Below are 26,223 nucleotides of genomic sequence, written 5' to 3'. Positions count from 1 at the left end.
AACAGATCAGAGGACTGAGGTACAATTCAATAAGTAAATTGAATATTCTGCCCTATCTATCAGTCTTGGTTCACTTCAATTAAAATAAATAAATAAATAAATACAATTTTAGTAACTGTATTATAAGCATTAGCACTTCGGAGACAATTCCTAAGCAAAGCAAAGGGAAACAAGAAAAAACATTCTCTTGTATGAAACAAGAGAATGAGAATCTGGAAGGAAATAGCAGATATGTTTGTGTTCATTACATACCATTTCAGCTGAAAATCCCCTTTTAAAGCATAGAGACTCCTCCTTCAGAGAATAAGCTGCACTTCAAATGCACTAGGATTTCACAAATATTTCACTATTTGCCAGCTTTTTGGTGCCAGAGTTATTTCTGCAGGTTGGTATTGTTTCATAACACATGTGCAACTGAGCACATATTGTTGTAAATGATGATCATGATTAATGCAGTAAGTCTTTATTTTTAGTGCTTGGAGTAGTACCACAGTAGTAATTTTGCTAAAAGTGATGAGCATATGACTGTTAGGCCTCTCTTATGTAGAGTATTAGATTGAACGCGGAAGGGCATGTACTTATGGCATCTCTCATGACCATTAGTGTATACATGAGGTCAAGAAAACATTTGAATACTCTGCCATCCAAGACTGCCAGAATGTGACTTCCAGACAGGGGAATCAGAGAGGTGCTTCTCAAGCTGCTGACTATGATTTTTCCATTAATTGTATAGGGACATTAGGTAGTATGAATGCTCAGTTTATCACTGCTATGTAAAATGCAGATACTATGGTACATGCACATACCACCACTAAGTCATGCTATCAGTTTGTATGAAATTCTATTATGTTCATTTTCACTAACAAAGGGTGGACCACTTCACTGGGAGGAGAAAGGGAGCTATGCATCACTGTTTAACAAAGGCAAGAGGCTCAAAAACAGTCTATGATGTTGATTAGTATGGGCCATAATTTGTTGTACTGTCAAAGAGTCAGCATGCCAGTTGTGGGAAATGATGAGCAATCTTAAAAATGATTGTAAATTGCATCTCACTGATTGGCAAAGTAATCAGCCGAAGCTGAAGGAATCAACACTGGGCATGCAGAGCACCTTCTACCATCAGGTTGTGCAGCCACAGCAAGTTCAACAAAATGGCAGATTGGTGTGCAAAAGAGCACAGACTTGACAGTAAGCCCCATGCAAACACTTCACTTAAGTATCATCGGGCATTTTGTTTCCTCTGTTACTTGTTCTTGGCTAGTATCCAGCCACTCAGAGCCTCTTCAAATGCCTGCTTGTGCACTTTATACAGCAATTTTGTTTTATTGGACATTCATTACAGTGCCCAGTTTCTGTGTAAAATTGCCATGTACTTATTAGGAGAGATGTTGGCACAAGAACTATGCTTTTTTTCTTTTTTTTTTTTTTCCTCAAGAGGTTTCTCTGCTCTTTCACTTGCCTGTTGAGTGACCACTAATGTGGATGAAAAGTATGGATTTCTGGGAAACAGCTAGGAAACAGTTCTCTGCCAGAGTAATGATTCTATTAAGTTTATTTTGATTAGTTTTACATAGTTGGTTAAACATGAGTAGACTCAGCAAAATATATATATATATATATATATATATTGGTAAGATAAGTTCTGTGGGTGTAGTATATATGGATAAAATATGTAATCTCTACATTATATACAACATTTATGGCACATGCTTACACTTTTTGTGAAGGGCCTTCCTAGACAATGTGATTCTTTTATAATAGGAAATGAGTTAAAATTAAGTGAAGCTTGGTATGTAGAGATCTTGAAATGTTAATTTTACCAACTAGCATCTTTCCCAGACTGAAAAATAAGGGAAGTGATTAATCCCTTAGAAACAGACCACTGGAACCACTTCATGAATCTCAGACTTTTTTTTTTTTTTTTTTTAATGTGAATGTGCAGAATTTGTTTAGTGCTGCTGCAATTATTTATGTGGGAAGATGCAGACAATACGTGCAAGAAGACAGAAAGCTTTGGCTTGAGCTATTCAGGCCATGGTGCAGAATGGCACAGTTACATGCACTGCTCAGGACTAGATCCTTGTGGAGCACCAAGTATGTATTCACACTACAGAACCTGTCCTGGTCCTCCTCCAAGTCTCACTAAGTGCTCTTGAAAAGTATATCTTCATTTTTTTTTTGATTCAAAGTGCAAAAAGGTTGTCTCTGCCAGAAGTGCCAGATCTGGCAAGAGACAAGGGTATGTATTGCATGTTTTAGAGTGTGCCAACAGCTGAATGGGATTGTTGAGGAGGAAAAAACCCACTGTGGATCATGTTTTAGGGGTGTGGGAAGGAAAGATAACTATCTGAAACACTTCTCTATATTTTATTCTTAGAGGGAAATAGTGGTTTTCTCCAAAGCAAAGCCTGAGAGCTAACCAATACACAAACTGGTGGCCAGGGCTTGAGTGGTGGCCAGGCTTTACCTTCATTAACACAGCAAGAGCAGAGAAGCACTTTGAAGAAATTAATGCCAAAATTATGGACTTCAGACATGTCAGGTGTTTTATCTTAAATTAGCTCAAGTCTACTCTGTGGAAAAAATACCTCCACTATGCATGTACCTTGAAACTGTCCATAATAAAAGTATGCCTTCAAATGTCTTCTCTCTGAGCTGTAAACCTTTCAACAGACCATCTTCAGAAGTGCCATTCTGAGCTATCATCTGTCTCATGAAGATGATGGTAGGACCATCAGCTCTGAGCAAAAATCTGCCCTGACCTAGTACCTAGATTTTGACTGAAACACATAATTCAGAGAGATATCCTGTTCTGATATTCAATAGCCCCCAGTCCCATGCTACAAAGTATCTTCATAGCCAAGCATTTTTTCTTTATGGAGAAGCAGCCCTTCACCTATCTATGAAGCACTTGGCTGCCACTCTCTTTCCTTGCCTGTGTAAGGGTGAAACGCAATTAATTGTTCAGTGATGGACTGCACACTGGGACTGTCATGATCAGCTTCTTCTTTCTCCAGTTGCCCTTCAATTTGTCCCAGAGGACACTCCTGATGCAAGGGCACTTGGTTTCAGAGAACAGCCAACACCTGAAAGCAAACAACACATGAAGATAAACAACCATACACCTGCAAAATGAATTTATTTGGTAGAATGTTACTCCCTGAGAGAGCAGTCATGGCTTGTAACTTTTAGGGAGATGAACATGGAGAGATGAAACAGCATCTAGAACTTTGGGCAGAGAAAAATAAGAAAGGTGGGAGGTGATAGGCTTAATTTTCAGGGCTCCTTAATATAAAAAGGATGCTAAGATACTTGAATACATCCAAAAGAGGTCAACAAAGCTGGTAAAAGGGCTGGAAGATATGTCCTATGAAGAAAATCATAGAATCATAGAATATCCCAAGTTGGAAGGGACCCGCAAGGCTCATCAGTTCCTGGGTCCACACAGGACCACCCAGAAATCAGACAATATGTCTGAGAGTGTTGTCCAAATGCTTCTTGAACCCCATCAAGCTCGGTGTTGTGACCACTTCCCTGGTGAACCTGTCCCAGCACCTGACCTCCTACTTGGCAAAGAACCTTTCCCTGATATCCAGACTGAATCTCCCCTGTCACAGTTTCATGCCATTAAGAGGCATGAGGAGAGAAACTGAGGACACTTGGCTTGTCCAGTCTGGAGAAGACGAGGCTGAGAGGTGACTTCATTACTCTCTTCAGCTTCCTGAGGAGGAGAAGTAGAGGGAGGTCTCTTCTCCATGGCAACCAGGGAAGGTTCAGATGAGACATTAGGAAAATTTCTTTACATTGAGGATGGCCAAACACTGGAACAAGCTTCCTAGTGAGGTGGTTGATGCCCCATGCCTGTTAATGTTCAAGAAGAATTTCAATAATGCCCTCAGTAATATGCTTTAATTTTTGCTAACCTTGAACTGGTCGACCAGTTGGTTCCCTGCCAATAACCCGTTCAAGGTCTCTGTAGCAAGGGCTGCCTTCTCACTCCAGAGTCTAGTAGTTATAAATTTTCTTAAATGTGGCCTTTATCTTCTTGTATCAGAAACAGTGTGACCAGCAGGGCTAGGGAGGTGATCGTCCCCCTGTACTCGGCTCTGGTGAGGCCGCACCTCGAGTACTGTGTTCAGTTTTGGGCCCCTCGCTACAAGAAGGACATCGAGGTGCTTGAGCGGGTCCAGAGAAGGGCGACGAAGCTGGTGAGGGGCCTGGAGAACAAGTCCTATGAGGAGCGGCTGAAGGAGCTGGGCTTGTTCAGCCTGGAGAAGAGGAGGCTCAGGGGCGACCTTATCGCTCTCTACAGATACCTTAAAGGAGGCTGTAGCGAGGTGGGGGTTGGCCTGTTCTCCCACGTGCCTGGTGACAGGATGAGGGGGAATGGGCTAAAGTTGCGCCAGGGGAGTTTTAGGTTAGATGTTAGGAAGAACTTCTTTGCTGAAAGGGTTGTGAGGCACTGGAACAGGCTGCCCAGGGAAGTGGTGGAGTCACCATCCCTGGAAGTCTTCAAAAGACGTTTAGATGTAGAGCTTAGGGATATGGTTTAGTGGAGGACTTGTTAGTGTTAGGTCAGAGGTTGGACTCAATGATCTTGAGGTCTCTTCCAACCTAGAAATTCTGTGATTCTGTGATTCTTATACATGACTTGAAAGGGACATCTAGTCCTGTCATACACAGCAGTATTTGTCTGATTGTCAATGCCCTAATATTATTGCCCAGCTTTAATGTTGCTGGATAACTTGTTAATTGTATCATGACATTGGTTGATAAAAACTTTGATTTCTTTGGGTTCCCTAGAGGCATCCCACTAAAACTTGTGTGGCAGAAGCTGTTGGTATTGTCATCAAGAATGGGTGGAAATATGAATGCACAAGGGAATAGAGAGTGAGAGCAGGGATGTACACAGATGGAATTTCAGAACCTGGAAACTGTAGAGATGGCATAGAAGGTAAAGGTAGGAAAAGAAAGCTGAATGGAACCTCCAAAACCACAAAGTCTGCAGGACTATTTCACACAAAATATGAAAACAGACAGTCTATTTGCAATTTTAAGCATAATAGGAAGCTCTTCAGAATGTTATATTTTTATTTATTTTTTTTTTTCTCCCCATAAATTCTGAGTGTGTTCTGGAGGACTTGGCATTGTCACAACCTGGCCATTGGTTCAGACATTTATAATGTCAGTGGAGTACATTAACCATGCTCCTGTAGTGAATCATTCATCTTAGCAAAAGGCATCCAGTTCATGTACACCAGGACTGTTACAAAACATGAACTGGAGATGGTGGGTGAGGAATGAGACGTATGCTTGAAAAAGTACAGTCCCGCTCCAATACCTTTCAGAAAGCTGAAGTACTTGGCTGTGCAAGTGTGTACAAAGGAAAATGTCTTGTGCGAATAACATAAGGGTAGGAAGGAAAGCTGCTCACAGAACACCAGTCAACGAGATGCCTCGGCAACAAATGGCTCTTTTTTGAAAAGGTTTGTAATGGCTTCTCCATAGTTTTAGATATCTACAGTATGATAACGTAAGGACAGTTGTATAAACATATATGCATACACATGTAAGTATGTGTGTTTTGACATGTGCTTTTATGAAAAGGATGTGTTTCTGGGAAACAATGAACAGCATGAAAAGGTGTATAGACAATGATTCCCTGTATTCAGAATCGAGAATGAGAAGAGGTTGAACAGACATAATGTGTTCGCAGATAATAGTGCTTTTACAATACATTTCACTGTGTCAGTCACGTTAAATGCTTTTCAAGCACATTAAGAAGCCTTTGCAATACAAAGGTGCTTCTAGTATACATAGGTCTGGTGAGAGTTTGCTGGAGATGAGAAACCTGATGCATTTTTCGCTACTAGAGAATTTGTATCCCAATTACCTTAACTAAGAATGTATATATATATACATGTGTATATATATATATATATATGTAAAAACAAAGAGTATAACTAAGAGTATAACTAAGGAATATATGATATATAATGATATACGAGGAGTATATAATATATATAACTCCTATATATAACTATATTTATATATAAATAGCATGTTCTTCACAACTTTGCAATGTTTATGCTGAAATGCATTTTTCTTTGAGACATGGGAAAGGCTCTTCACCATGATCTTTCAAATCCCATCTGGACAAGTTAAGAAAAAAAGGAAAACAAAACAATAACACACACACAAAAAAAAAGCTATTGTTTTCCTCTGTGGTATTGATTCTTATGAGGCAGATGTGCTCTAACAAACCCTACAGCATTTACCTGAAATAAGCATTTTAAGCCAAAATGCATATAAAACCATGTGTGCTCTCTGAACATTATTTAGTCATAAACATGATGAAAAATAATAATAAATAGATAAAAATAATAATAAATAAAAATAATAAATAAGTAAAATAATAGAAAATAAATAAAAAATAACAATTTTTACAATATAAGTTTCCTAGAAAAGCTTTAATTTTGAACAGAAGAAAGAATCATGAATAACAAATTACAAAGATTTAAGAAAGTGCAAAGTCTTAAATACTTTTTTGTTGTTGTTGTTGTTTTAATGTGTCTCCTTTGCATTTAATTAATAAATGTAAGTTTTCTAGTTATTTACTAGTAGTATTGCTTCTTATAATGGCAAATCTTTCCATGTAGAGAAGTTCCCATGATTTATTGAACCATTTATTTTTAGGGACTTTGCTGGGAGATTTCCAGTCAGTGGCTAAAACAGCTCTGGCAGCTAATTATAAATGCTTTAAAAATCAGTGAAGAAAATATCATCAAGTCCACATTCACAGCCCAAAAATACTAAACCATGAATATAATTTGAGATTGTGCTTACTTGTACTTACTGCTTGTATTACAATTGTACCGAGAAATTCCCATTGAAATCAAGGTCCTATACATAGTTCTTTACAAAATTATCAGGGGAAAATTTTGGCTTCTTATCAACCCCTTCTCACTCCAATTTGCCCCTGAAAGTCATCCCCTTCTCACTTTATACTACATGTATAATTCTTTAGGAGAATATTTTGTGCTTTGTGTTGCGCTATTAACAATGTTTTTTAGAGCTCTTTTATCAGAGCTGTGTTTATCTGTTTCATATAAAGCTGTGTTTATCTGGTGAAAGACAAAGAATTTACAGTCTGAAAACAATGGTGTATAATATGCTCACTATAAATGCTGGATATATGGCAAGTGATACAAAGCATCTTGGGGGGTAAATTAGAAAATAAACAAAAATACAATGATTGGGGAATGATGTCTAGAAGGAGAAGCATAGGTAAGCAAAGCATCTTGTTTAGGATCACATAGCAGATCAAAGGACATAGAAAGAGTGCAGCCAAGATGTCTGATCTCCAGCCTAGGACATTATATTATTCTGTGATCAGTATGGCTTTTCATTGGGAAACAGTTCAACAAAGTAATTATCATATCATCCAAGCCTATGCCAAATCACTGAAGAGATAAATTTCTATCAAGGAAACCTGTGCATTCCATCCTTTTCAGATAAATGTGACTGAAACAACTGCAATTAAAGAGAACTTTATTGCAAATACTTTGTACTAAAAATATTCATTTTGCATAATATCCAGGATGTGTTTCTCATTCATTTGTTTATATGTATATAGATGTATGAAAATGTGTTTGATTACAGCAATTGAAAGCATTCCATCTTCTTTACATGTCTTCTATCTTTGCAAGATTAATTACAGGTTAAAAAGTGCAAGTTGGAATTTGCTGCTATAAAATGGTATTGGCTTTAACCTCAGTTCCTAAATAACTACTTAGGGTGGTAGGTTTCTAAGACTTGATGCTGAATTAAATATCATTTTGGTATTTGATCAAATATCAAGTATCTGTGGACTAGAGAATTTATTTTGTTGTTATTGTATGAATAATTATTTGCCTTTAAGGCCCAATTCCTGAGGGCTACAGGAAATACTTAACTTCCTAGATTTGCTCTGCTGAAGCAGAATTGGAAGTAGTCTTTGAGGAGTAAATGTGTCTCCTTCCTGCAATTTTTTTTTTCTTCTGGGAAAAAGTCAATAGTGGAAAGAGAAGGCTCCTAGGTACTGAGAGGTTTTCACCCACCACATGGAGTGGAAAATTCTGTCTTTACATGGGAGCAATGTACAAATGAATGGTAATACATGTGCACAAGACATGGTGGAGGAAGGGGCTGAAGGACATGGTTCTTCCCCTTATAATCACCCCTGTGACAAGGTGACATAGGTCAGCCTCACTAGCCTGATCATTGATTTTACAACACTGAGGCATCTTGACACTGTTTTGATATTGTGCTCTAACCTCGGTGCTATTGTTATATAAGATAGTAAAAGACAGTGATAAAATGAGAATATTTTCCATGAAAAATTATGATTGTAAACAGACTATTCTGGTTAACTGCACTGTTGCTCGTTTTCATAAAATCAGAAACACAGAAAAGTTGAGATTGGAAGGGGCTTCTGGGTCCATCCGATCCAACCCCCTGCTCGAGCAGGGACACCAAAACAAGTTGCCTAGGACCACGCCCAGGTAGCTTTTGAAGATTTCCAAGGACGAAGACTCCACCACCTCTCTGGGCAACCTATTTAAATGATTAACATGAGCTTTGTGCAGTGCTGAACAAATGTGTAACATAGAAGAGGTAATAGATGGTAATATTGTTTTTGTTTTCTGTGACATTTCATTGAGCTCCCCTTGGACCAGGAAGCATTTAAAATCAGACCTGTAATGAAACCCTAATGAACTCCAATTAAGCCAAACTCTATGTCCGTGGATGTAATATTGGTTCCCTCACTGAACTCACCCCTACACTGAAGTATTCCTCAGACTGAGAATTAGCTAGATACTGAACTTTAAATAAGAGATTCAAGTCTATCCCCATGGCCAGGTTACCCTGAAAAATCATGCCAAAACCCAGCTTTCCAGGTTACTCAGGGACAAGACAACTGTGAAAGCTTGCCAGATGATTAACTCTGCAGGACTGATGTTCACTGGACTCCTACAGAATTAAGGCCAGCATCATGCACACTCCTGTCAATACAGTAAATATTTTGCTATCCAAAAGCTCAACTAATTCTCTGAGATCTAGACTGTTTTATTGCTTTTGGCCACCCAGTGCCAGCATGACAGTTGTCAAAAGGAGTCCACGGCTCATGAATGGTACTGTTTATGCCCCCAAATAGCAGATCTTCTGCTCTACTTCTTCTGGATGTTTTCTGATATTTTTCACAGCTTTCTTATGGACAAGAAATGTTGCAGAAACAAGTATTTTGGAAAGGTGCAGTCCTGACATACCATATAATGAACTGCTATGTGAGATGTGGTTCTTGGAAGAGCTAGACCATGGAAATACCAGAAACAACAGAAGAAATAGCAGAATTTACTAAACCATGCTCAGTTTGACCACCTTAGCTCTCTGTGTGGCATGTCTGAGTTATACATGCAAGACAGAAGCTGACTTTTTCTGCACAACACCAGAAAGCAAATCAGAAGTTGACTGCAGTGGCCTGGAGGTCAGTCTGGGACAGAGCTGCTGTCAGTCAGCTGAACAATGCAGAAGAGTAGCTCAATCAGCTGAGAGAAGGGAACTGTGGAAATATTTTCAGGCTTGGTTTCTGTGACTTTAGAAGAGGCACTTCCAGTTAGTTAAAAAATTTATAACAGAAAGTGCTACTTCTGAAGATATCAATGTCTCTGATGCTAGCTAGGCAGTTAAGAGTTTGTGTGAGACTTAATAGGAGATTACTAGAGTGTGCATAATTCTACCTGAAATTAATTAGTTTACATTTTTTTCTAAGGATATTTTAAATTAATAATACCCACAATTAGAAGTCTATTTTATATTGTAGTGAACTATGCTGTAGCATTTCATGGGGCTACAGTAGAAGCCATAAGGTATCTTTGCATTGTTTTCAACAGTAGCTGCAGAAAAGTATAAACAAAACCAGTACATTCCAAAAATTATATATATATATACATATATACACATATATGTGTGTGTATATGTATATATATATATACATATATATATATATATACACACATATATATAAACTTGCTTACTTCCAAAAGACTTGCTATTAATAGCTAACACACACTGGTTTAAATTATGGGTTTTTATGTCCCACCCAAAACTTGAATCATTAAGTCAGTAGTGTTGTTAGTCATATAACTGTCCAGTCTCCCTTTATAATATGCAGCTGTGTATTGCACAGTCTAATTCTTTATTGTCTAGAAATAATCAGCAATTGTCCCTTCTCATTTGATTGAAGGCCTCCTTTTTGCCGGGGGGAATAGTAGCTCCCATTCCTCCTGCCACAAAGCATTGTTTCTTTTATGCTTTATTACGTCCCCTCTTGCTTGTTTAATTTCTCTGGAAAATGACACTATTCTTTGCAATATCTATTTATGGAGGAGGGCTTTATTTCATCTCCTAATCATTCTCATTATCATTCTTGTGGAAACCCCCACCCCTCTTTTTCTCTGTCCTGCAATTATACTTCCCTCTCTCCTAGTTATTCTGCATACACAGATTACTTTTGACATCAGATGTTTAGTTGTCAAAGCACAACACTCTCCAATCCCTTCACTCAAAACATTTGTAAGATATTATGACCATCTGTCTTGCTGGCCAGGCCCTGTGTAAGAGACCAAATGGCTATAAGAAGCAGCAGAAAGTCTCAATGGTAATGGAACAGTATTGCTATCTAACCCTTATAGTTATGTTTGTCCAGTATGACTGAATTGACTGACTTGAAGCTACTGAGCCATGTCTAATGCAATAGCAAAAAGCGTGTTTTTTGTTTGTTTGTTAATGTAATTTTTTTGTTGTTGTTGTTGTTGATTTCTGCTGCTTCCATAATACCTCAAAACAAATATGGTGCATTTTTTCATGGACTTTTTGTTGTTGTTGGAGAATGTTTTTCATTCTGTTTTAAATTTCTTTTGTTGTTTTATTTTTTTCATAGTTAACAAAATTAACCATGGCATGAAATGGCATTAACCTTGGCATGAAATTACTCATTTCCTACACATTTCCAAAAAAAATGTATTTTGATAAAACTTTTGCAGAAGAAAAATTATGTGCAAAATTCCAACAGGCCATGACTTTGTATTTATTTTGTTATATAGCAACTACATACTTCTTCAATTAATCATATTCTAGAAGGATATGGAATGGACAGTAAAACTGAATTCAAAGGCATGGTGGGATTGCTCCTATGACTGGAGCCATGTCATGGGAGAGATTTAAGCTCTTTGGGAAGGACAACCAAGGGAGAAGAGGAGGGGATGTCACCCTCTATGTCAATGAGCAGCTGTAGTGCATGTAGGTCTGCCTGGGGATGGATGAGGAACTTAGAGAGAGTTTCTTGGTAAGGATTAAAGGGAACACAGGTCTAGGTGACATTACTGTGGTGGTCTGAAGAAGATAAGGCCTTCTACAGACAGATAGGAGCAGCCTCACATGCACAAGCCATGGTCCAGGAGGACTTAAACCACCCTTATACCTGTTGGAGGGACAGCACAGCAGAGCATAGGCAATACAGAAGATTCCTGGAATGCACTGATGATAACTTCCTTCTCCAAGTGACAGAGGAACCAACAAGGATAGGTGCTATGCTTAGTAACAAGGAGGAGCTGTTGAGGAGTATGAAGCTCATGAGCAGCCTTAGCTGCAGTGACTGAAATGGTGGAGTTCAAGATCGTGAGGGCAGTGAGGAGAATGCACAGCAAGCTCAAAACTTTGGGCTGTGGGAAAGCAGACTTTGGCCTTTTTGTGAATCTGTCTGGTAGAGTACTATGAGGTAAAGCCCTGGAGAGAAGAGGGACCCAAGAAAGCTGGCTAATATTTGGGGATCACCTCCTCCAAGCTCAGCAGTGATGTATCTCAACAAACAGGAAGGCAGGCAAAAATGTCAGGAAGCCTTCATGGATGAACAAAGAGCTCCTGGCCAAACTCAAATAAAAAAATAAAAATAAAATAAATAAAGAAATAAAAAAAGCCTACAGAGGGTCAAAGAAAGGAGGGTAACTTGAGAGAAATACAGAGATATTGTCTGAGCAGACAGGGGAAAGCTAAAACCCAGATAGAATTGAGTCTGTCCAAGGGCAACCAGAAGGGCTTCTACAATACATCAGTGACAAAAAGAAGACTAGGGAAATTGTGGGACCTCTTCTGAAGGAAACAGGAAACCTGGTTACCTGGGACACTGAAAAGGCCAAGGTACTGAATACCTTCTTTGCCTCGGTCTTTACTAGCAAGACTGGCCATCAGGAATCCCAGATCCCAGAGACCAGTTTGAACGGATCAAGCAAGGGAGATGCTCCTTTAATGGAAGAAGAGCGGGTCAGCGAATACTTGGGCAAACATGGCCCTGCTGCCATCTAGAGGGACACTGACAGGCTGGAGAGGTGGGCAGACAAAAACCTCATGGAGTTCAATGAGAAATGGAGTCCTGCGCTTCGGGAGAAATAAAAATGCAAGCACCAGAACATGCCACTGGCCACCCACTTCTGCATAAAAAGGCCTCAGAGTCCTGGTGGACACCAAGCTGAATGTAAACCAGCAATGTGCCCTTACTGCTAAGAAGGCTAATGATATTCTGGGATGCAGTAAGTAAAGTATTGCCAGCAGGTCAAGAGGGGTGATACTTCCCCTCTACTCAGCATTGGTGAGGCCGATGATTTCTCCCACACAGGAACACATTAGTTTGTGACTGTAACTGGATATGTTTTAAGATTCACCAGTCATCTATCTTTATATTTTGAAATGTACCAAGTCTTTCATGTGTTAAAAGCTAAAACTTACTGCAAATGATTCAGTCTAAGTGAATTTTAAATCTAATTGACATTCACATGACAATACACTTCTGTAGGCAGTTCTGCTTTCATAACAAATACTTTTGACTTTCAATAAGACAAAAAATTCAATAATACAAAAAAAAAAAAAAAAAAAAAAAAAACACCACAGCAAGATCCCTATTTTATACATTGCCTTTAAAAATGAAAACCTATTAAAAATGATTTTCATATTTAAGTACTGTTTAATAATATACTAACCACTGATGAATCTTTCTGGTGTAAAATCAGACTGGCCAAATGAGAATCAAATTCTGTCTTATATCACCAAATTGATCCATTTTCCTTCAATCATTATTCGCTTTTTCCATTGTTTCACATACAAGAAGAAGCCTTCTGTACCGTTTTGTGAGAGTATGAATGTTATTTCTTTCTAATTTCTCAGAATTTAGCTTGGTATGCTACTCTTAAAATGCGTTAACAATGCTGAGTGTCCTACTGTGAAGCACTTTTGTTTTGTATTTTTTGTGTGTTTTATGTTTGTTTGTTTGTTTATTTCCCAATCTTAATAATTCCTGCTGCCCTGTACCAATGCTCTCTTCTCACTTGCCTTTATTGTCTTTATCTATTTATGTTGTAATTAATATCCTTTAATGAGTTCTTAATCAGTTCTATGCAGGCACATGAGTTTTCATAATTTACAGATTTAACCCTGACACCAGGCCATTAAAAAAAATTCTCTTCCATAAGTTCAGAAAGATTGAAATGCATTCCACATGTGTAAGGTATTAAGTAGTTTGACCACCTACCTAGCAGATTTTAGTCTAGTTCTTCATGGGCATATCTCTCAGAGATATCTTCTCCTCAGGACAAGACAGTCAGAAATGACACTACATCTCCTACATTTCAGATTATGTAACTTGCCTCATTAATTGTAATTACTCTTGTGATACTGCTTTTTATTTCTCATCTGAATATTCATAGCTTCAAAATCCACATGTAGAATCTCGTTATTGGCTTTTTTTTCCCCTTGTTTTTGTTAGATTTATCTAAAATTTATCCCCGTGTAGATACTTCTACATCTCATCCAGTTACATCTGTTTCTTCAATATTTTAAGAAATAGTTCTCTGCAGTTTTTTTTTTTTGTGTGTGTTTTTTTTTTTTTTTTTTTTTTTGTCTGTTGTTGCTTGCTTGATTGTTGTTTTTGTTTGTTTGTTTTTTTTTTTTTGTTCTGTTTTTCACTTGCCAGATATTATGAACTACCTTATCTAGGGACTGTCTCTTCACATAATCACAGAAATTTTAGAGGTTGGAAAGGACATCTGAAGGCCATCTGATCCAGATCCCTGCTCAAGCAGGGACACTTATAGCAGGTTGCCCAGGACGATGTTGACGTGGCTTTTGAAGATCTCCCGGGATGGAGATCTCTCCCTTTTGGGCAATCTGTGCCAGTGCTGTCAACTTTGGTGTAGAAAAGTGCTTCATGATGGAAGCTCCTGTTTTCCAGGCTGGGCCCAGGGCCTCTGGGCCTGGCCATGGGCGCGCCTGAGCAGAGCCTGACTCCGGCCTCTCAGCACCTCCCGGCAGTGCTGGTGAGCATGGCTGGCAGCCCACTGAGCCTCCTCTGTGTATCTCTTGTACTGGGGGTGGGGGTGAGAGGGAAGTCAGATGAGTATTTTGGGGCCTTTGAGGAATGTTTAAGTATTAAGAGTCTCAGCTGGCCATACCTTATCCCAATACTATTGATAATCGTTATTACCTATGGAAGACCAGAGACAATATTCTTCATGGGGAAAAACAATAAATAAATAAAATAGACAAACAACAACAACAAAACACACAAATCTGGAGAGAAAACAGTGCAGCTGAAGCAATTATTCATTTTAGAAACTGCATAATAGAAATAAACTACATAACATTGTTTAAGAACTCAGATTAATGGTGTCAGGCTGAGGCAGGGAAGGCTGGATGTCCAGGCTGAGTCTGGACATGTCCAGGCTGAGGCTGGACATCAGAAGAGGTTCTTTACCAGGAGGGTGGTTGCACACTGGAACAGGCTCCCCAGGGAAGTGGTCACTGCACCAAGTCTGTCTGAATTTAAGAAGAGTTTGGACTGTGCACTTAGTCACATGGTCTAAAATTTGGGGTAGACCTGTGTGGTGCCAGGAGTTGGACTTGATGATCCTTATGGGTCCCTTCCAACTCGGGATATTCTATGATTTTACGATTCTATGATCTACATACTGAGAAGAACAGCAGCAAACTTCTGTAGTGTATTTTGTCTTCTGTAAATTATGAATCACCTAGCACAGTTTAAGTCTGTTCTCAATTTCTATAAAATTCAGCTTCTAATTTAAATCCATTTTAATTGATTCTGTTTAAATTAAGGGTGATCAGGTGATCATTAGTACTAATTTTGGATATTGCTCTGGCATGTGAATCATGATACAGATGTTGATATGGATTTTGGTTTCTGAAGGCCAAGTCATGCAGCCGAACCAGGTTTCTGAGTTCTTTGGAAAGTGTTGTCATCTCCAGATTGTGACTGATCTTTCCTCATTATTATGAAGTGAAATGAAGAAGCTCATTGTATTTAAAAACAATTACCTTTGAGCTGGAAGAGGCACAGTCTCACAGAGATTCTCAAATCAGGTGCAATGAAAGAATCAGCCCATTTTAACTAGTTCCTATCGGGTCTCTTAGTTGAGCTGCTTGATGTAAGTACAATATTTTTGGCCTCCTACTTTTTCCATGTTCTACATAGGGAACATTGGTGACTAGCTCAGGACTATGAATTTACTTGCTGAAACAGTGTCTAAAAACAAATATGAAGGTCTTCAGTGCCACTGTACAAATCTCATGGTTTAAATCCCATGTGAAGTAGAAATCTAAATTAAAATTTCAAAAATAACTTTAGATACAAAAACAAACACTAAAGTCTTGCATTCTTTTGTATTATAAAGCAGTTGCTGCTGCAGAATAATAACTAAATCTTAAAATTCTATTTTATTTTATTTATTTATTTATTTATTTGTTTGTTTGTTTTTTACCTTTTCTGCCTGCATCTCCAGTGGTAGTTACCACTACAGTGCCAAAAGTCAATGTTGCATTCTATCCTTCTGGAGCATTTAAAAATATAAAGTTTCAGAGAAGAGAGGTCTGAGTCTTGTATATGACATGCCACTGAAAGGAAAATACAGAAATAGCAAAGACCTATTCTCATACAATGGTCTTTAATCAAGAGAAAAGAAAACCAGATTCTGTCACGTGTATCCATAAATGTAATCATATGGTATATAAATAGATTTCTTTAATATATTTTTTTAATAGAATAGCTGTCAAAGTCTTCAGTCAGGCTTCATCAGTAGCTCTTTAAGAGAAAAGGCTGATTGAAAAGAAAAGTCAGTCGGCAACAATTTAGTATGAGGGCTAATAATCAGTACTTCAGTTTCATTTCTGTTAAGCTAAAGGAAGTCATTTGACACAGATGTCACTAGGAGGGGTACAACATAAATACTGGTGTTTTGCAGACCTCACGGAAAGAGAAAATAAGATACATGGATATTCTAATGCAGTTGCAGAAAATATTGGCTATGTGATTACCAAATGAGTATTTACACATTAAAGACGGAAAAATGTACTCTCCTTCAAGCCTTCTCTCTCAATAAATTGAAATAAAAGAAGAAAATGATACAGACAATAAAAAGACCTTTTTCAGATTGGGGAAAATATTGAAAAATGGATGTGACGGTTCAGGCATACAATATGTGCATATTCAATGTATTGGTATTAAAAACTTTGTGCATTTAACGCAAATTATAGTGAAGACTCATTGATTTGAATAAAGTAATCAGCATCTCCTAGTAGCAGTTTCAAAGGTTAATCTGCCTTCATTTATACCTCTTCAGCTGATTTATCATTTGCAGAGTTAAATTAAGAGCAAGGTAAAACTGAGTGGCAGTTGGTGAAGACTTATGCTTTGATAAACACTGATTGAGCCCTGTTCAAGAAATGGATTGCAAGGCCTAGGTAGCACCAGTGCCATGAAGGCTGCTTTCTGCATTTATCTTCTGTAAGTGTTGGGTAACTGCAGCTGCTCTGGAACAGTTCTCAACTAAAAGTAACCCTGTCACTACATCCTCAGATGAGATATTAGTAGTGGGGATTGACTCCAGAATTTCTTAGTCTAAAGTTTTTGCAGAGTGATTGTCACAGAAATTTAGTTCTTTCATCTGAAAGCTACCAGGAGATTAATATTTGTTTAATTATTTATTTTTCTGCCCACCAGAGGGATAGAAATTGTCACGCTGTTTTCAAAAACTAAATCATGGATAAATTCCAGAGCATAGAATTACCATACATTTGGGGAAAAAGCCATTTAACTTGTTTTAGAGGGTCCCTACTTCTGATGAAATTGATGGATTTTCTTTACATTTCAGAATAAGGCTTCCAGTCTTTGTTGTTCTTTTTCCCTGCATGTGGCAATACAACTTGTGAGAAAGATCATGTTATGTTTAGATGAAGAGCCTTTTCCATTGGCTTTGAAGTAAAGCTATTGAAAAAAAAAGAAAAGAAAACCAAACCAAACCAAAACAAAACCACCTTCTTCACCTTCCTTGTTCTTAACATTTCACATGTTTATTGGCAGTAAATTTTACTGCATTACAATAATAAGAGACCTTCATTTTATACTTTCTTATTAGAAAATACATTATCCCACTAATAGCGTATGGGAGTAAATATTAAAGGGATGGCAATAAGAGGCATTTACAGCTAGTGAGCTAGTTATTTATTCTTGTTTATCATCACCATATCTGACAGTTCCATAGTAGTCTTTTTACATGCATCAGTAAGTTTAGAAAACAAAATAATATAAGAATGTGCCATCAAGATGGTGATGTAAACAACTGACACTTTAGGAACAAACTCCTGGTAAAGTTCCATTTACTGGGAATATTCCTATAATGTTGGAAGGTTTTTATTTAGTAATTGCACATTTCTGTTTTACTAAGATTAGTATAACAGCCAATTTAAAATATATTACAACCAGTCTGTAAGACTCCTTTAAAATACAATACCAGACTCATTAAGAAAGCTAGTAATTCCTGATACGTCTAAGCATTTCATGTGATGCTAATAGGGCCTTCATGTTTTGATATATTCATTTTTGTTTTAATATTGTATTCTTGCATCATCTTTCAGTTGAGGTAGAGAAACAATTGCTTAATAGCAATTTAGACCCACAGAAATATAATAAAGACAATACTTTCAAAAGTGACCTACACATCTGGGAGTCTTAAGTATCAAATTCATGATAAGATTCTAGTGATTGACAAATTAGTGTTTAATATATAAATATAAACTGATTGATATTAGATAAACTGATGGGATCAAGCCATAAACTTTTGAGTGTCATATATGCCTAGATTTTAAGTATTTTAAAGACCAACAAGACATGTGGCTATGCCAGCTCAGAGCACACATAGAGATGGTTTGATAATGGATAGTAGATGGGAGTAAATATTTTAATTTATAAACTAAAAGTAAATTGAACAAATTTCATAATTCTTCATGAGTTATTAGCTAAGAGCAAATATAAAATTTCAGCTAATTTCAGCTATTCATTTATAACTCTGACCATGTGGTTGAATCTTCAGATAGTTACAGGAAATAATGCTCTGTGGTACTACATTTTTCTGGTTTTGTGGACACTGGCTGTCCATAGTAACTAACTTCCACTATTTTATTTATTTATTTATTTTTAACAAACACGCAACTAACCAAAAAAAAGGAAAGAAACAAACACTATATTATGATAATTGTATTTCATTTGCATAATTGAAAACATCAATATGTTATAAACTTCTAATTAGAAGATTAGATTTTTCTTATAGAGAGAAATTGTGAAGTTTTATCTAAAATCTCCAAATGTATTAGCCCTAAATGTTTCTTCTGAATATTTTCAGGTTGACAAAACCTTGACTGAATTACAGGTTGAGTTCCTCTGAAAGGTTGACAAGTTTTCCTGTAAGATATTGAAGTGATATGGTTTTGAATAGTCTACATAAATTTAGATGCAGGAAACCAGAGTTTGCCAGGCCTACAATTTTAGAGACACCCTTTTCATATCTTTGCCAGAAAGCTACATTCCTGGCAAGTATTGAATTCTTATAGACATGCCACTCTCCAGAGTCCTCATTTTCCCACTTTCTGAGTTCAATAATAATTGTTGTCCTGGTATTCTCCAATAAACATGGGATGAAGACTGAAACTTAACTCAAATGTCATCCAGATAGCTATAAAGCTATGAAGCTTCATCAGGTTGTGAAAACAACTAGTACTTGAGAGTTTCCACACTAAGTTTAACGAGAAAATGAGATTCATATAATTCATTAAGAAGCAGCTGTACAGATGATTTCTGACACCACCACTTTTTTTTTTTTTTTTTTCTGCAGATTTTTAAAAGTGTTTTGTAATTAGAATGAAACAGAAAAAGATCATATATTTTAAACTAGAAATCATAAATTTCAAAGCCTGATATTCTTGTGGACTGCAATGACCTGCTTTCTTATTTGATTTCCTCCACATACCCCAGGAATAGGGTGGGAATTAGCAATATTCTTTATTCTCCTTTTTGAATTTAGCTTTTCTCCTATGATCTTAGTTTTATATGTTATAATTTCGTAAGTATTTGGGAGACAAAGAAAGCACAGATTTCTTTATTCCTTGTTAATTACTTCGTCTTTGTATTGCTTTCAATCCTTCCTAATGAACAAGAAAAGAGCAAACTTCCTTGTAAAAGCTACTCTGCATGGTTGCTGGGCTACTAATGACTGGAAAAGATAAATTAGTCAAACTCTTATTAGGCTGGTGCTTAGCAAGTCAGAACCCAAGACACAAAATAGCAGTAGTGAGAGAATAATTCCGGACCATTATTGGCTTATAACAGGATCAGATTATTATACTTTTCTTTATTAGACTATCTCTGCTGATCATGCACTTGATGCTAGGTAGTGAATCACTGACCCTGTATACTTTAAACTTTTATAGGTCTAAATGAATTCTTAGTATCTGGCAGATACTGCCCTGATTGCTGCCTGTTGCATCAGGGTTTACTTGCCTCTGGCTGTTAGTGCTGTTCTTACTAATTTCTAATTTTTTTTTTTATTTATTTATTCTGGGTGCTATGTAAATAACAAAAACAGCAGCATGGTCAAATATAAAATAGATTTTTTTTTTTTTTCAGTTTGACACAACCATACAGAATCAAAGTGTACATCACTTTGAACAGGTTTTTAAACTTCCTATCAGAAAAATAATACGTTTTTTTTTTTTTTTTTTTTTTTTTAAGTCAAGATTTTGATGACTCCTCATCCAAAACTATCATCAAAAATCACCTTTTTTCTGGAAAAAGTGATGTCCCCCTTCTTTCTTTTTCAAGACACAAGGCTACATATATAAGAAAAGACTTCTATAATATTTGTTTATGTCTCAAAAACCTAGTAGCTCTTTTAAAGGTGACACCAAGTTAGGCATGAGCATTGATCTGCTTAAAGGTAGAAGGGCTCTGCGAAGGAAGTTGGAAAGGCTAGATAGATAGGCTGAGGCCAACTGTATGAAATTCAACAAGACTAAGTGATGGGTCTGTGGTGGTTTTACTGTGCTGGGCAGCTAAACACAACAACCACTCTCTCACTCCTCCTCCTTAGATGAGGAAGGGGAGAAGAACAACTCACAGGTTGAGATAATTTAATTAAAGGGAAATAATAATAATAATTAAAGATTATTATGAACTAAACAATTTAACTAAAGGGAAATAAAAAGGGAAAGGGGAAAAGGGAGGGAGAAAGGGAAAATAAAAAAAGGGAGGAAAACAAACAAATAAAACAAATGAAGGATATGTGGAAGTGCAGAGGAAAGAAATTACTCTCTACTTCCCACAAATGAGCAATGATTGACCATGTCCTTGAAGCAGGGCCTCAACGCATGTAGCTGGTGTTCGGGAGGAGGACCGACATTTTCACAACGAGAGCCCACCCCTCCCCTCTTCTTCCTGTTTCCACCTTTTATTGCTGAGTTTGACATCATATGGTATGGAATACCCTTTTGGTTGGTCTAGGTCAGCTGCCCTGGTGATGTTTCTCTTCTCACTTTTTGCCAACCCCCTAGGAGGGTTAGAGAGAGGCCCGATGCTGTGCCAGCACTGCTTAGCAGTAGACACAACACTGGTGTGATAACACTGCTGTTCCAGCTACAAGTGCAGAGTACGGCACTGTATGGGCTGCTGCAGGGAAAGTTAACATTCCAGCCAGACCCAATACAGGGTCCTGTGCTTGTGGCACAACAACCCCATGAAACACTACAGGCTGGGGGAAGAGTGACTGGAAAGCTGCTTGGAAGAAAGAGACCTGGGGGTATTGGTCCATAGCTGACTTATTATGAGCGAGCAGTGTGCTTAGATGGCCAAGAAGACCAACAGCATCCTGTCTTGTATTAAAACCAGTGTGGCCAGCAGGACTAGGGGAGTGATTATCCCCCTGTACTTGTCTCTGAGGAGGCTGAACCTCAAATACTTTGTTCAGTTTTAGTTCCCTCGCTACAAGAAGGACTTGGAGGTGTTGGAGCATGTCCAGAGAAGGGTAACAAACTGATGAAGATTTAGAGAACAAGTCTTATGAGGAGCAGATGAAGGAACTGGGGTACTTTAGGCTGGAGAAAAGAAGTCTCAGAGGAGACCTTATCACTCTCTACAACTACCTGAAAGGAGTTTGTAGCAGGGTGGGGGTCAGTCTCTTCCAAACAACAAGTGATAGGAGAAAAGGAAATGGCTTCAAGCTGCACTAGGTAAGGTTTAAGCTAGATATTAAGGGGTTGTGAATTATTGGAATAGGCTTCCAGGGAAGTGTTTGTGTCACCATCCCTGGAAGTATTCAAAAGACATGTAGATGTGGTGCTTAGGAATATGTTCTAGTGATAGACTTCGTAGTGATAGGTCAACAGTTGGACTTGATGATCTTGAAGGTCTTTTCCAACTTAAATGAGTCTATGATTCTATATGTACCAAGGTGTGTGTCTTTGTCATTATTTAGGGTGAGATTCATGTGATGAAATTTAGACATCTACAATGTATGCTAATCATTCTATATATTCCCTTTACAGTCAAAGAGAGTAATACATCTACATGTCTGCAGCAAGTCAGTCACACTCAGCATATGATTGTCACACATGTAGATGCTTGTAATGCTGATGCTTAAAACTAAATTAAATAAATCCCAGCCTGGCTTCCTGCAGTGGGGAAATGATTTACAAAATAAAGTGGAAAATACATCCATCAGAAGACAGAAATAAGAATATGCCTAAACAAAAGATATATCTGGTATTTACATATATTCATTTTGTGATTTCTGTTTCTGGCTTTCCTCTTAATATATCCTAAGTAACCTGCAATAATAATGATGAAAGTTTATCTTCCTGTGTGTCTTCAATATAATTTCAATCTTCTTTAACATGGTTCAGATGTGTTCAATCTTTTCCTTCTGTAACACCAAGACTTTATATATCTGTATATTCAAAGGAATTTCTACTTAACTCTAAAGTAGGAAAACTAATCTGGGGATGCCGAGATAATCTTTAAATGATTATCCTCAAAATGAAAAGGCATGTCTGAGTATATCACCATCTTTTTCATTACTTACTAGAAAGTTTCACACCACATCCTTATTACATAGTCTTCAGTGCTGAGTGGAGAGGTAAAGCAACATTAAAGATCTGGGAATGCACACTTCATTGGTGGAGAGAGAACAAATGAAGTATAAGCAAATTCTGTGTGTTTTAGTACATAGCAATACATCATCTAAAAGCCTTTAGAGATATTTGTCTGCCAGAATGTCAATAACCATAGTTTTTAATTTCCTTAAATAAATATTCTGTAGTTTGATCAATCTTAGAGCCAAACCTCACATAAACTCTGTGATGAGTCTTTTAAGTTGTACTGTAGTGTAAGAGTGAGGGAGTGCTTTGAATAACATGAGGAAGAATTTAATTTTTATTATTTTGATGTGAACAAAGAGGTCTGATCTAAGATCTTTTTATTATTATTATTATTTTTTTTTTTTTTTTGTGATATAGAATTACATTAATTTCAAAACTTATACTCCCCCCTAATTCTGCCTCTTAGCCTCCCACTTCCTCCAGATGATGGGAATTCTGAGTCCTAAATTATAATTAAGTAAAGCATGCCTGCTTCTGTAGTATGCTTTGTCTTTATATGACATCTCCAGGAAGGAGACAAAGGCTGATAAAAATATAGTTATATCCACATCACAACAAGACAGACCTAGGCAAATGTAATGAAGAATGCAGATATGCTTTTCTTTGAGCTTGCAAGCATCCTAAACACCACACCTAACCCTGCAGTCAGAGGGACAAAAAGTTTACCCTTCTACCTGTCCCCCCCATAACTGTGTCTTTCTTACATGACTGAAGTAAAACACTTTCCCTTTCATGATTGGGCTACCTGTACTGCACACTAGTAGACATGAATTAGGGGGCAACTAGAATGTATTGTTTTCATTTATAACTTTGAGGAAGTCACCTGGTTAACACAAAAGAGTTGGTAGGGTTTAAGCTTTCACAGAGGCTAGTTGTGAAAATTACTCCATTTCTGACTGACCATTCTGTAATACTGTAAGTTCTGTTTTCTTAGCTATAATACTTTGTACTGCTTGAAATACTGCATTTATATCACCTGACTTTAGATACTTATAAGGTATGATTCTTCTCATTCTAAAGCAAATACAAAAACTGGACAGATGATTCGTATCCCAAAGGGATGATTTTCTCTAATAACTGCTAAGTGCCTTCAAAGTGGCTGCCTCAGCGATGACTGCCTAGTTAAGCTCCAGATACTAAATGTAGATGTCTGTATGTATATTATGTGTCTAAAACCCCATTGTAATCCGTGTGTGTGTGGAGGGGAGGATTTACTTGCCTGAGGATAAATACAAAACTCCTAATTGAATAGGTATCCAGGAGATCTATATGAAGATGTCAGAAATAACAGAGACTAGGGGACATTTAGACTTTGTGGAGTGGCAGCATCATGCCAGATGGAGCAATCTAACTGGCACCAAGCACCTGCATTTGGTCAACTGCATTAATCACACAGAGAAGCATAGAAGGTAATCAGCCCAGTTTATAGAAAATATTTGTGGGGAAAATCACACCACAAACATATGTGTCTAGTACTTTTGAAATACCTCATGATTAGTTGCCATTCTTTTCTAATTCCTGTGCCTGTGCCAGCTCCTTGTGGATGCCTAGCGTCTTAGGGCATTATAACTCTTACCTTAGGCAAACAAGCCTTACGATGTACTATTATTAAATTTAGATGTTTTAATATTTAATTGAATCTCACCCCAATATTAATCACAAGATAAATATTACTTTCTAACATCTTTCTCCCTCATTCCACTCTTCCGTAAAAGACATAGACTCTTCTGTAATGGACATAATGATACCAAGCACATTGACATCAGAATGTGTTCTTATGTTATAATATTTTTATAAATCAATTAAAATAATTTCAATAAATCTGTATATAAAAGGGGTTCCTGCTAACTCAAAACCCCATCCAGTAATTGTAAAATGCTTTGAAACGTTTCAGTAATGATCACTATAACACTGCAAAGCAGTATCTTCTAACAGATTTTTCTTAATTATTTACTAAAACTGTACAGTTTGCTCTTCCCTCAAACAAAATTTCATGCAAAGTTTATCCGTTTAACTGACTTTGCATGTTAAACATAAAATAACTATACTCTGTTTCCCAAGACAAGGAAAAGTTCTCACTTCCTTGAATTTGCTTGGTCTATGCATTTTCAGTGGCAATTGTTATGAAAATTACCTGCGATAAAGTCCGAAGACGTTCCTGAGCCAATATATCCTAACAGAGCAGCAGCATGTATTACTTACACTTAATGGACATGATACCACTTACCTAGATGGAGGGAGTGATACAGTGTGGTTAAGCCTTGTGATATGTTTTAAAACTTCAGTAGAATTGTATTACACATGTAAGCCAAAAAATAAAAAATAAAAATTATATTTATATATGAATATAATACTTATTATTATATCATAAATATAATATTAATTCTAAAGCACTAAAAAGAAAGTCATATCTAAGTTTGCCATTTAGTTGTCAAAATATGTCCCTCTGAATGTACTACCAGTCAACAGAATGCACATTTCATGCATATCATGCATGAAAAACAAAATATATCACAGACCTACAGGATAGGCACATTTCCTCTGGGAGCAGATGAGTGTTATTTAACCATAGCTCAGTTAATGACTTCTGTCATTGCGCAAATCAATGAAGCTTCTAAAATGGTTCAATTTATTTATTTTCCCTTTTGAACATGAGCAAGTACAATTGTATTGTTTAATTAAACCAATTTTAATTATATTTTGCATTCATAAATACAATATTTTTGTACTACGATGTACATCCTTAGACACACATATATTACTTAATAACATAGCAAGTATCATGCCCATTTCTCTGCTCCTTTTAGCAGCCTTCCAATGAAAGCTATTTTATTTTCCAATGGAGCTGAAGACCTTTTGAACGTAAAGGCCTTTTAGTCAGCACTGAACTTTTATTTCAATAGGAAAATAACTGCTGGTGATAGTAGTGAAATTATGTTTGCCAAGATAGAATTTATTTCTTAACAATGGGTAAGTCATTACAGAAATAATAGAACCTATATAACAAATCCTAGGCACATGGGCTAAAATTCTATGGAAACTTAAATTGATGGAACAACATGGCAAGGTCTTAATTCCACAGTACTTTCCTAAAAGCATATCAGAAAATACAGAACACTATCTTGTTACAATACTACAAAGCAAACATAAGCATCTTCACTGAAGCATCAGATACATTATTTCCCCTGTTTATTTCTTTATTTTCACTTACAACTGTAAGTTGTAAATTATAACCACCATATCTGTGTGTATATTTGTTTTCTCTTCAATTTCAATGGGCTTTGTATTGTTTAAATAATAAATAAATAAATAAATAAATAAATAAAAAGTTTTAAATCTGTTGGAATAGGAGATTGAAAGAAAATAAAGTAATATATATTTAATTATTCTGCATTTTTTAAAAGGTAAGAAAAATCTGATGCAATGAAATGGTTAAAAGTAAATGGTTAGAAATGATTGAATAAACACTGGCAATTATTTCTCACTTATGCTTCTTGCAATCTCACTGCCTTCTTACTATCACCCAGCGCTCTGTAGTGATGCACTCCTCAGCAGAGAACTGCTGTGGTCTTTAAGTTCAGTTAAAAAGCCAACTCTCACCACTGACTTTTTCTGTTTGTTATGAACACTATTTTCACT

General features: G+C 36.9%; 1 protein-coding gene across 1 annotated transcript in view; it reads left to right on the top strand.

The window, feature by feature from the left end:
* Positions 1-26,223, top strand: part of TENM4 (teneurin transmembrane protein 4) — a 1,646,934-nt gene that overhangs the window by 442,838 nt on the left and 1,177,873 nt on the right. The window lies entirely within an intron of this gene.

This window comes from Anas acuta, chromosome 1 (assembly GCF_963932015.1).
Source record: "Anas acuta chromosome 1, bAnaAcu1.1, whole genome shotgun sequence".
In the NCBI taxonomy this organism is placed as follows: Eukaryota; Metazoa; Chordata; class Aves; order Anseriformes; family Anatidae; genus Anas; species Anas acuta.
The sequence above is the reverse complement of the archived record's forward strand: the minus strand, read 5'-3'. Positions and strand labels throughout refer to the sequence as shown.